Source organism: Lupinus angustifolius, unplaced genomic scaffold, assembly GCF_001865875.1.
Source record: "Lupinus angustifolius cultivar Tanjil unplaced genomic scaffold, LupAngTanjil_v1.0 Scaffold_80_54, whole genome shotgun sequence".
Classification (NCBI taxonomy): domain Eukaryota; kingdom Viridiplantae; phylum Streptophyta; class Magnoliopsida; order Fabales; family Fabaceae; genus Lupinus; species Lupinus angustifolius.
Window position 1 is genome coordinate 1 of NW_017723887.1, and position 11,890 is coordinate 11,890.

General features: G+C 34.0%; 1 pseudogene; it reads right to left on the reverse strand.

The window, feature by feature from the left end:
* Window positions 1–6: 6 nt before the first annotated feature.
* LOC109339542 lies at window positions 7–4,426 on the reverse strand (annotated as a pseudogene).
* Between the last annotated feature and the right edge of the window lie 7,464 nt (window positions 4,427–11,890).

An 11,890-nucleotide genomic window follows, 5' to 3' on the forward strand; every position in this document is an offset into this window, starting at 1 on the left:
AATTTTACTCCATGACCCAGTTGTTAGTTAATTTTGAAAAAAGTTCATTACCCTCCTAATTATCATATGTTATTTAAAGAGTGTAGGTGGTGGAAATACTTTCGACTCTTTTGATGTGAACGCCAGTAGCAAGCGAGTGCTCCGAAAGCACAACTAGCAACAGCAATTGCCAATGCAGCTCCCAAAGGCACCACAATTGCATTACTTGCTTCAACTACTAAATCTTCAATAGCTCTATCAGTTCCGTTATTTCCAACAATCTTGTCCTTGTTGTACAGAGAAGTGATGGTTTTTCCATAATAAGTAACCAAAAACTTATAGACCTCATCCTGGTTCCATTCAATTTTGTTGTTCCTGTGGTCATGGCCTAGATAACAGGAAGGGCAAAGCTGCTTTGGAGGCCAAATTGTCTTCGGGAAATTGGGATCGCCAGTACCTAAAGATGATTCTTCTTTACTCAACCTTTCGTTCACCTTATTATGTGTACTCCACAACCAGAGAGCATAGTCATGAGCTTTGTTGAAAGTACTAGAAACACTGAAAATTAAATTCAATATTAGAAGGGGGAATAAGAAGCTTGAATGATCCTGACATTACCAATTCTTAGTTCACTTACCTTGAACACATCTTGTAAAAATGCTGTCGGCATTCCTCACAGATGAAGAAGTTTCGAACAAAATCACATGTTGCATTAAATGCAAACTGACTCTCTCCATCTTCAATCCTCACAGATAGTGAATGCAGAAGAACCCATAAACCACAGCTGGAAAAGTGGAGAGAGAGAGAGAAAGATAAGGGTATAATGTTAAGATTGTATAGTGGTAGTTTGTACTCAATGCAGAATCAAAGCTTTACTTAGATGAGCAAAGCTCCACCTTCGGTATATACAAAGTATTCACATCTCTAGAATATCCACAAGTGACAAAATAGTGAAACTAATCAACTAGGGCAGTTGATATTGAAGTTACATATGTTGATTGGATGTGGAATGAGGAAAACATTGGAATGGAAACATTACCTAAAGCCTCTGGTATCATTCTTACTGCCGCGACAGAACATCTACGAAAGAAAGTCAAAATAATCAAGAACCTTCCAATAATAAGTGAACAAAAAAAAAAACACCTACCAAGACAAGTTAAATTATAATAAAATAAGGAAATTCAACACACACAAACTATATTCACTGAATAATGAAAGGCTTGAATGTACTTTTCATCCCTAATTTTTTTTCTGCATGTGAAGATCATCCCTTAAGGCAAATATTAATTGAGAGTAGCGCTAACCACACCAGTGTTGTCTATTAGTCTTGAATGGAAACTTTACATGAGAAACTTGAGGACCTAAAGTGCCCTAAAAAAGTTGGGAGTCAAACTTTGCACATAGGCAAAAACGAGAGATGCGAAGTGCATTTAAGCCTTAAGAAAGGATTGGCAATGAGCTCTTTGTTCAATTAAACCATTTTGCATCACATAAATCCACATAACAGGTTAGCAAAGGGAACAAATATACTGAGCTGTATCTTCAAATCCCACAGAACATAAGAATAAAGAAAACAGCAACTCTGGATGACCAAATAACAGCATTTTGTTTTTCTCAAGGATTAGGAGAAAGACTATATAAACAGCTACATTGGGGTAACTGCACAACTAGAATGCAATTTTTCATTTACACTGCACTCAATCCATTGTACAGTTATATGTTGTATTTGGAGAGAAATGCCTGTATTTTCCATTGATTTTTCCCTTACATTCATTACATGATAGGAAAATTATTTTGGCTTCTCCTTGGTGCTCAACTCATGGTTGTTTCAAGTAATTTCTACTACTGATATGCGAAGAATTTAGACAGGTTTGTTGCATTTCTGTTACTTTATGCAAATATTACAAGCATGGAGAATATTTAGGAAATCATCTTTATCATGACACACACGTATATAAATTATTAAGGTTCATTGACGTGGAGAATGATTTTTCAGTAAAAATATATTAAGTCCACTTGAAATACTCCACAAGAAACAATGGGAATCCTACTCTCAGTAACTATTCAAATATCAACTACAATTAACATATTATGGTAAGTTGGTAACTTTCATGAAAAAAAAAAAGAATGTTAATTTGTTCTGGTACTGTGAATAGACAATACAAAAATTTCAAACAGGCTGAGCAGGAGTGCTTTATAGAAGTGTTCAAATGGTTAAATATGAGTATTGAGATCTTACCCAGTATCCTCGAGGCACATCTTTTCCACAAATCTTTAAATTGCTAACTGAACCCTTATCAGCTTCCTGCTCATTATTAGACCAAAAATCTGTTGGGTACAAGTCATCAAAGCTCACGAGTAATTCGGCAGAACCCTTTCGACATCTGAAACAAATGAGCAAAAACAGAAAAAAAAATGGTCAGACCAAATACTGGGCAGACACAGAAGAAAGGAGCAGTAAGAGGTTCATCTTACCTCCTAGAAGGATGATGAGCAACCAGAAGCTGAAGAAACTTAATAAGTGAAGCATGCGTTTCTGGTTTTATCATCTGTGGAAAAGAGAATTTGTTCTATCATCCAAAAGAATGAGCAAAAACAGAAGACCGGTCAGGGAGAATTGAAAAGCTACCTTGTGCTCTAAGATGATGTCAAACGCTGTAGAGGTTGCCTCTTCAACGTCGTAGATAGCCTTTACAATCTTTCCAAATTTGTGCATGACATATGTCAATGTTGTATGTTCACAGATATAAAACAAAAGCAATTCTTGTATATGACAAAGTATAGAAAAGGACCTGTCCAGGGTCGGATATATTGGATGAAAGATACTCAGTTTCAAACTTCGAATCATCAAGACCAAATGAACTGTAAATTTTGAACAACATAAGTCAAAAACAAGAAAATAAGCTCAAGTTAATTTTACATCAAATTTAAGCAAAATATATGATGACAAATTCTGTTTCCATCAGCTGCAACTGAAAAGCTTCCTCATAATTCTAGACTTTCGCAGTTAGTGCTTTAAGTTTTCCTTACCGCTTAATTTGTAATATGTTACAAGTCCACAGTGTTGATATTCTAAATTCAAACCCAACATCTAGCTTAAATAAATGTTCAGCTACAATATTTTAGCCACACTAACAATGAATGTATGTATACCTCATACCTGCCCAATTTCAAGTTGATCCAATTAAGCAACAGATCAGCTGTACGTGCATCATCAATCACATGTAAATCACTTTTCTCTTGTTTAGGTTCCCAACTACCACCAACAAATTTAGAAGATGCCCCCAAAAGAGCATAGGATAATGACCAACCGAATATTTATCAGAGTTTAGTGTTTATCTGTGCTGCTAAAAAAGTAAACAGGGAGGTACCAGTCACCAAGACATGTCTTGTATAAAAGCTAAACCACATCTTGTGAAGAAAAATTAGAAGATGCACATACCCTCAATGCACAATCTACCCTTGTCATTAATATAATTCCTGGATGCACTGCATCTGGTCCATTAAATAACCTTGCAACCTTTTCGTAGTGAGGCTGCAACATAAATTCAGTGAGATAATGATGGTGAGTTGAAATATTCATTAAAAAATGTCCAAAAAATTTAATTATATTTGAGCAAACAATACCTTATAATTCCTGCAAGCAGGACACCTAAAAGAAAATTAAGTGGCACAAGGGAAATTAGAATTTGTTATACACATATTTCATGCTTAAAAATATACATGTGGCAGAAAATAATTTGTGAAATATTTATTATGAAGGAATGGAAAGGTTTATGTTCAATTACATGATAGAAAAAAGAACAAAATAATTTTCCTTTCAAATTTTTGTTTGTGGATTAGTGTCTTAACCAAGGCGTGAAATATGTAGAATGTTCCTCAAACATATAAAGGTGTAAAGGAGAGTGACATAAAGCAATGAAATGACAAAATGGTCATTTTCAAGCAAAGTCTCGAACTGCATTTCTCTTTTCCCCATCCACTGCTCATAAACACTCCTATAATCACAATAGTCCATAAAAATCCAAACTTTTCAATACCCAGTAGAAGATTTCAACCAATTCAGCAAATAAAAACATAAAAATATGAAAGATGTATAGATTTTATGATGACTAACCAGTGGGCAAAGAATTCAACAACCGCATAAGTATCAGGGGTATCTTTAAGAACATCATCAAAATTCGTCGAATTCAGCTCAACGGCATAATCTGGATGATCACTTTTATTATTGTCGCTAACCTCACGAAGGATCGAACGTCGTGATCCAATTGATGAAAATGGAGTGGCGGAAGAATACACAAAAAGAATGAACAGAAGCAGGCCCAGAATGGAATACATGACAAAACGGTGCGGATCACAGGAGAGAGTGTATGAGGAGTAGGGTTTTGTTGGTAATAGGGGAATATGAAGAAAGGTCGGGTTTATGCTGAGAAAAATGGATCTGTTGATTTTTGTGAAACTAGTTTTATTTTATGGGTTAGCAATATTTATAATAAATATGTGTCCCCCAAAAAATGCTTTACATTTACATGACTGAGCCAAACATTCATCACATTCACCTTGATTTCACACATGGTACACCAGTTATTATGTGCTAATTTTGACTGGAAAACATAACTCATAAAATCCAATCAAAACATAATAACTCATAAAACCCAATTAGGTCAGATTACTTGTCTTAAGTTTATTTAAGGTTCACAATACAAATTTCATGTATAAACTTTGTTACCATTTTATTTGTTTCAATCCTCAAAGTGACATATTTGAAAACTACATTCCCTAGAACACAATGTGCTACAGTTTGGTTTAGAAAAATGTATTTAACTAAAAATATAATCAAACAAAATGCAGCATTCAGCAGCAAAAGAAGCTACCGGAAGTAGAAAATTTGAAAAATAACCTTAATGAGAAATAGTGAACAATCAAGAATGAAAGAAAATACTGATGAGAGAATTGTGATTTTACCAGGCCCAATGACCCCAAGGCTCTACTCAGAGAAACCGAAGAAGGCTGAAAAGATCCTCGAGGCTGTTCTATAGATTAAAAAAGGATTCCATGTCAGGAAGCATAAAAATTACATATGCTGTCATGAAACTCATGATCAATCTAAATCAAGCCAATTTTATTCAATGGAAATACATAAACAAGTTTGCAAGCAAAAAATTGGAAGTACACATCCATTTGGAAGTTAGTGAGAAAAGTCCCAAAGCAGAAACTTTTAACATTTTTGGAGAAAGGGCTTTTAAAGCACAAACACATTCAAAATTGAAGAAAAAACAAATCCAAGCACACATTAAGGTTTTGACAGCATTGCAAGGTACATATGCATAAATTAACAACTTCCAACATGCAACACTACATTAAATACAAGTAATGAGAAATGAGTGAAGGTGAAACCAGCCAGAATGCAAGATAGGAGAATATTCACAACTCAGAGCAAGAATATATAAACTACTGAAAAACCTCATCAATCCTTAAGGAGGGTATTATAAACAGATTCTAAAAAAGCAACTCCAAGATGGAAACATAAAAACAGTCAAAGCTAATTAAAGATCCATAACATCAACCGCACAATGTAACCTTAGCACTAATCACAGAAGCCTGGCATATTAATGCATCAAATGGTGGTATTCTTGGTGAATACACAATTTCGAAAAAGGAGGTTGTCAGCTATGAAATAAGACTGTGTATTATAACAACTCGCCTGAATAGGAGTGCCAGTAAGACACCAACGTCGGTCAGCATTTAGAGCTGCAGCAGCCATTGAAACTTGGCTTTTAGAAGATTTTATAGTGTGTGCCTCATCAAGAACCACCCTAAACCACCTAATTGAGAAAAGTCCACCATTATCCTCCGCACTCTGAACATAAGACATAAAGATGCATCATCAATCACTTGAAATTTTTTTAACAAATGAAGCAGATAGACTGAGTGACAACAACTAAAAGAGTAAGCAGGTTTTCAGCTACCTCACTGGAAAATTCAGAGGATAAAACTCCATATGTAGTAATTACAACATCACTTTGAGCTAGACTTTTTACATCTTTTGGCCTACTTTGCCCATAATGAACATATATAGACAGACACCCAGGCTTCGCATGAGTTTCAATCTCTGCCTGAAGAAAATGTAAAATATTCAGAACAGGCGATATGCCTCCCAACACGGATGAAGGGTTTCGGTCGACTCATCTATAGGTTTTCCCTTCTCCAATTGAATCATCCAATAAAGAGCCTGCTTTTGATAAGGCCGCAGTTCACACAGAAGATTGCCTGGGGGATCCATTTCCTGAAATATACTTTCTTGTTAATGGTTATTAACTTATTACACAATTTATCATCTTAACATAAGTAAGACAGTGCGCACTACTCTTACAGTGCAGTTCCTCTAACTCTGAGTTTGATCCAACACCAACAATATTGTCAAACTCAATTTCAGAAATGGAATCCTCATTATCATTCTCATTATTATTTCGAGAAGGAACCTGAAGAAAATATCTACCAGTTAAAGAAAGATAACAGGCTAAGATGGTTGAGACATGGTCAAGAAGCAATAGTAACTGTAGTTTTGTACCTTCTGATCGAAAGGACGCTTGTTGGAATAAAAATCAGTAGGGGTTAACTCTGCCTAAAAAGCAAGCAATAATTCAAGTCATTATCCCTGTACAACTCTCTTCATACATAGTGGTAATTATAAGTTACCTTCTCAAACAACAGAAGGCAAATCCATAAGTAGAAAGAAAATGTGAAGATTTAAATTGAATATACTAATGATCTATGAAAGGGTTGAGGGAGAAAAAGGTAAGACAGGGTAAAGAACAACCTTCTTAAAAGGGATTAGGCCTAGCAACCGAAACAAGGTTGGAAGAGGATGAAACACTGATTCATTAGTGGAATTGGTAGCATCCTTGAGAGAAACCTGGTGATGCTTACCAAACAATGATCTATTGATGAATACACTGAAATAAACCCAAAAAGAAAAAAAGAGAGGCATGAGAGTTATTTATTTACCCTCACATAAATAGCTGCAAAAGAATGGTGACATGATAGCTTTTTGCATTGAGCATACCTGATTGACAAAACAATGGTGTCCATGACGCCTAAAACACTGGGTGCAAATTTACAATTCCCTTCAATCGTAACCTTATTATCCCGTACGAGTGGAAAGAGACATCGAGCCCATTCATTTGGTATTCTACCTATATGCCAAAACCCAGAAATTAAAACAACACAAGCACAAATCCAACTCATTTGAATAAAGCAATTGTTACCATTTTGAATATTAATTTCATAATAAATGTTTAAAAATCTTGTAAATACAACCAATAAATACTTGACAATTCAGTGACTCACCGTATGTGTCATACCATATCCAAGAAACAAAAAATATAATTTCCCAATAAAAAAATCTACATTTCATCATTGAGAATTTAAATTGCTAGACTAATGTGTCCCTAAATTTAGTCATGCAAAACTTGACCAGCATTTGAGATTCTTGAAAACAAATTGACATTGTTTCCATTTAACAAGAACTAAATTCCGGGGCACATTTCTTTTCCGGTGGACAAACTTGGGCAAAATAAAAAAAAAGAAATAATCCAAGTTGTGTGCGATTGTGCATTACCTCTCCAGATTGTTCTATGGAGAACCTAACTAGCTCAGGATGTGATGAAGATATTTTAATGTGAAGTTTCCTTTATCTACCTTAAAGAATGTGATGAAGATATTTGCTAACATTTCCATAATTTATATTAGTGAAAGTGGATTCAATTTCTATTTCAGTTCTCTTTCCCCATGATCCACTCTCCTTTAAACTATCAAAGTGTGGAAATATAGTTAGAATTAGAAATGCCAAACTTGGTATACTAGTATAAATTAAAGCATTATTATATGTCAAAAAGATAAAAAAATTAAGAATTTGATTCCTATAAGTGATATTTATTGGAAGAGGGACAATCATCCTATTCAAAAGGATTAGTTCCTTATCTATAAGTTGAGAGGTACACTTGATAATACCAAAAAATTATAGTTAGTGATTCGTTAATTATTTGATGATCTTTTTAATTTGAAAAAATGAGTCAAAATACATCCTTAAATCATAATATATATAGTGTGTAATATATGTAGTGTGTTGATATAGCATTTGCAAAACTCAAATATGATTCTTTGTAATTGTGTGCTTTTGAACCTGATATTTCTTATTTGTTCCAAAGTGTGCTTTTGGTTGGTTTGTTTTTCCATTTATATTTCTTGATAGCTTTTTACAATCTAAACAACATTTTAATTTGAATAAATAATATAATATTTACACCATCTTTATACTTATTTATCCAAATGTAATTTCACATAAAACTATTCAAACAATATTATTTTTAAAAAAAATGAGTTCATTCCTATGGTGATAGTGACACAAGTAAATTTTAAGATATTAATATTTTAGTCATCAAATCTCTAGTCTTCATGTGGTGACAGTACTCATTTTTGTTAGTTTATCCTTTCATATTCATTTGAGTTTTGTTTCAAATGCTAAGATCCTCCACTTAAGCAAAATATTTATCTGAAGAAACTTTTGAGTACTTGGTAATAATAAAATCATGCTAAATAGAAGGAATGTGAAATGCAACAATTGAAATCAGTACTCGCATGAAGACTAGAGATTTGATGACGAAAAGAAGGGTATGCATATTTTGCATCATCATCTTATATAGCTAACTATATTTATATTGTTTTTCATACCATTGCTACTACTTTACATTTAGCCGGAGGTTCAATTTTGTGCCCCTGTTTCTCTTTATGTGTTTATTGTGCGAGGTACTTGTTCCTGCCTTTCCTTTGGTTTCTTCTGATTAAATTATGATGGTTTTAAGTTGCTGAAAAAAGCTGAAGAGATTATTTTGTTTGCCAATAATTGCAGCCTGTGAAAAGCCCCATTACAATTTGTGGTGATATTCATGGGCAATTCCATGACCTTGTAGAGCTTTTTCGCATTGGAGGGAAGGTAGATTTTCTTATATTAGTTTTTACATTCACTGTATGCTTTTTAGATGTATGAACTAAGTAATAATTGAGAAATCAGGAATTCACACATTCATGGAAGTATTGTCAACTTATATTTGAATTATTTTTTGATTTCTCTAAAGGGATTCTTTATTTAAAATTTCACTATGCAGTCCTTGCAACTGTTAGCTGGTGGATTAAATCTAGTAAATTTCATATCATCAACAAAATAAGTGTATCTAAATTTCTTTCCAATTTATCTGTGTAGTGTAAATAAACTCACTAGACAAATATTGAAATTTTCACTAGCATTCTTTTCAACACTAAGGTATTTGCATGAATTTAAGGTTACATATGGTGCTTTCCTTGGGTTATTAGTGCTAATGTGTTTTAATAAGAAATTATGACAACCTAGGTCATAATTATTTACTTTTCTTTCTTTTTTTATCATAAATATAGTCATGTTTTTATTATTATTGGTCCTTATGATCCTATTCACATTACTATATTTAATCAGATGTAATTCTAATGGAGCTACACTAAGTCAAAAAACGATAGATAGATATTACACCCACACAACCATGGATGAGATTGCAAAGAGAAGTATTTGTGGCCCTTAGATGCTAGCACCATAAATAAGGTAATGCCTGTTTTACTTTATGCCAATATATTATAAATATGTAAACACTAAATAGTAATACCTTAAAGTAAATGTGAGTATGATGACTTCAACGACAAGCAATTGACGCCGATAAGCGAGGCTAGGAACAACGACAACAAACGTCAACCACAATGAAATAAAAATTATAAACTACACTTACCTGAACTACTTTGGAGTGGAAATTCTCCAAGACAATTACAAGAAGAAGTTGTAGAAGAAGAGAGAATTCGGTTTGAGAGAGAAGTGGAATGTGAAAATGTGAATTAGAATGAGAATGATTTTTAAGCCTCAAAGTGCCTCCTATTTATAGGATTTTCCGCCACCTCCAAGTAGCTCTCTTCCACCGCCAAGCTGCTCACCAAACCCTTCAACATGGGTTTGGTCACTTGGCCAAGCAGCTTAGTCACCTGCTTGGGGTTGACTCACCCAAGCTAGTTGTGAGCTATTGGACCAGCTATGGATAGCTACATCTGAAAAGCCTATGGAGGCTACTTGAAATGAGGTCATGCATGAGGCTACTTGAGCAGCTTGACCGTGTTGATGATGATGTAGCCTGGTGCTTGTGGATCTGGTCAGGTGTGTGGTTACAAGTTGGGCGGTCCCGGGGCTCCGATAAGATGTTTGTTTGAGCATGTTGGCTTGTGCCAGGCTTGTGTTCTGACCGTGCCATGCTCGTGTTCTGACCGTGCCAAGTGGGCTCTGACCGTGCCAGACTAGTGTCTAGGTCAGCTGGGCGTGGGCTTGGTCCAAGCTAAGCTGCTTAGTGAGAAGCGTCAAGTTGACTCCGTATTTTGCACATAGGCCAAGTCTAGTTGAGTCATGCTTAAGCACATAGCTTGCCACGTCAAGCTTAAGCATGTCATTTGATGATCATTTTCGGCCTATTTTAAGCACTTTGTTTGTGTTTGATTAATTCTTCTCTTTTCCACCAAAATCCTACAAAATATATTACAAAATAAATACACAAAGCATATACAAAAGAAATACACAAAGCATATATACAAGATTGTGATATTTTATCCAAAAAGTGTTGAATTAAGTTGGTTTTCTCAATTTATCCAAGGATAAGTGCCATGAAAAGTGTATGAAAATTAGGTATTTTTGGCACTTATGAAATCCCCTAACTTAAGACTTTGTTTGTCCTCAAACAAAAGGTAAAGCTTATCCGAATTCAAGACTTTGCTAATTTTTAAATATATGATTTACATGATTTCAAATTTGCTTAAGCATGATCAAAAAATTGTTTTCAATGAGATTTTTCACGAGTTGTGAATTTTTAACACATAATGCTTTAAACATTAATTTTTTGCTTTTGTTCATAAAAAATGTGCAACAATTTACCTAAGCAAATATTTTTCAATCAAAAAGTGTTTTTGCACACTAGTTCAAAATTGGAACTTCAAAGGGGTAAGTGTTTCACTAAATTTTTCAACCATTTGATTGTAGTAATTTGAACTTGTTCTTTTTCTCACCTATTCTCTTAAATTGCATAATCAATTAAGGATCACTAAGGTCTTTTTCTTGGTTGTAATGAGACTTGGTGTGGACAATCATTGTTTTTCTAGGTAATTAAGTTAAGTAAAAGTCAAAAGAGAGCATTTTTTGGAAAACATTTCTCAATGAAACATTTTACTCTACTTTTTTCCATAATTCTGTTATTTCGAAACTCTTAGCTTTTGAACCTTGGCTTCTCTTTGGCTTTTCTTTATATTTCTCAATCTCTTTTTGTTTTTCACTTTCTTTCACAACGTTTTTGTTGATTTTGTAAAGAGATTGAAAAATTCTTTTCGTTTTCTTTTTAGGAAGCCAAGTCCACCAATTTTCCCCCCAACTTAATTCTTTCATGAAAGTGTGCATGTCAAGAGGAACACTTTGGAAAGCTCTCCTTGAATGTCATGGTTTTGATGAGGACAACTTGTGCCTAAAAGAGCTTGAAGATCACCAACAAATCAACGTGCTTAAGTCTTTATTTGGTACTAGGCTTAGACTAGATTCTAGTTTAAGTTGAGTCGAAGGCTTAGGGCACCTAATACATGTCTCATATGCATATATCTTTTAAATCATTTCATCCATGAGATATGTCATTCATAATATGTTCATGCATTACATAAATACATGTATATGTGCATTCTAGGCATAAAACTAAGTGTTAAACATGTATCATCTAAGTGCATAACGTATTTGATATTTTGTATTTAAAAATACACTTTTAATTGTTGTTAATCGATTAACCAAATCCTTTAATCGATTAACCCA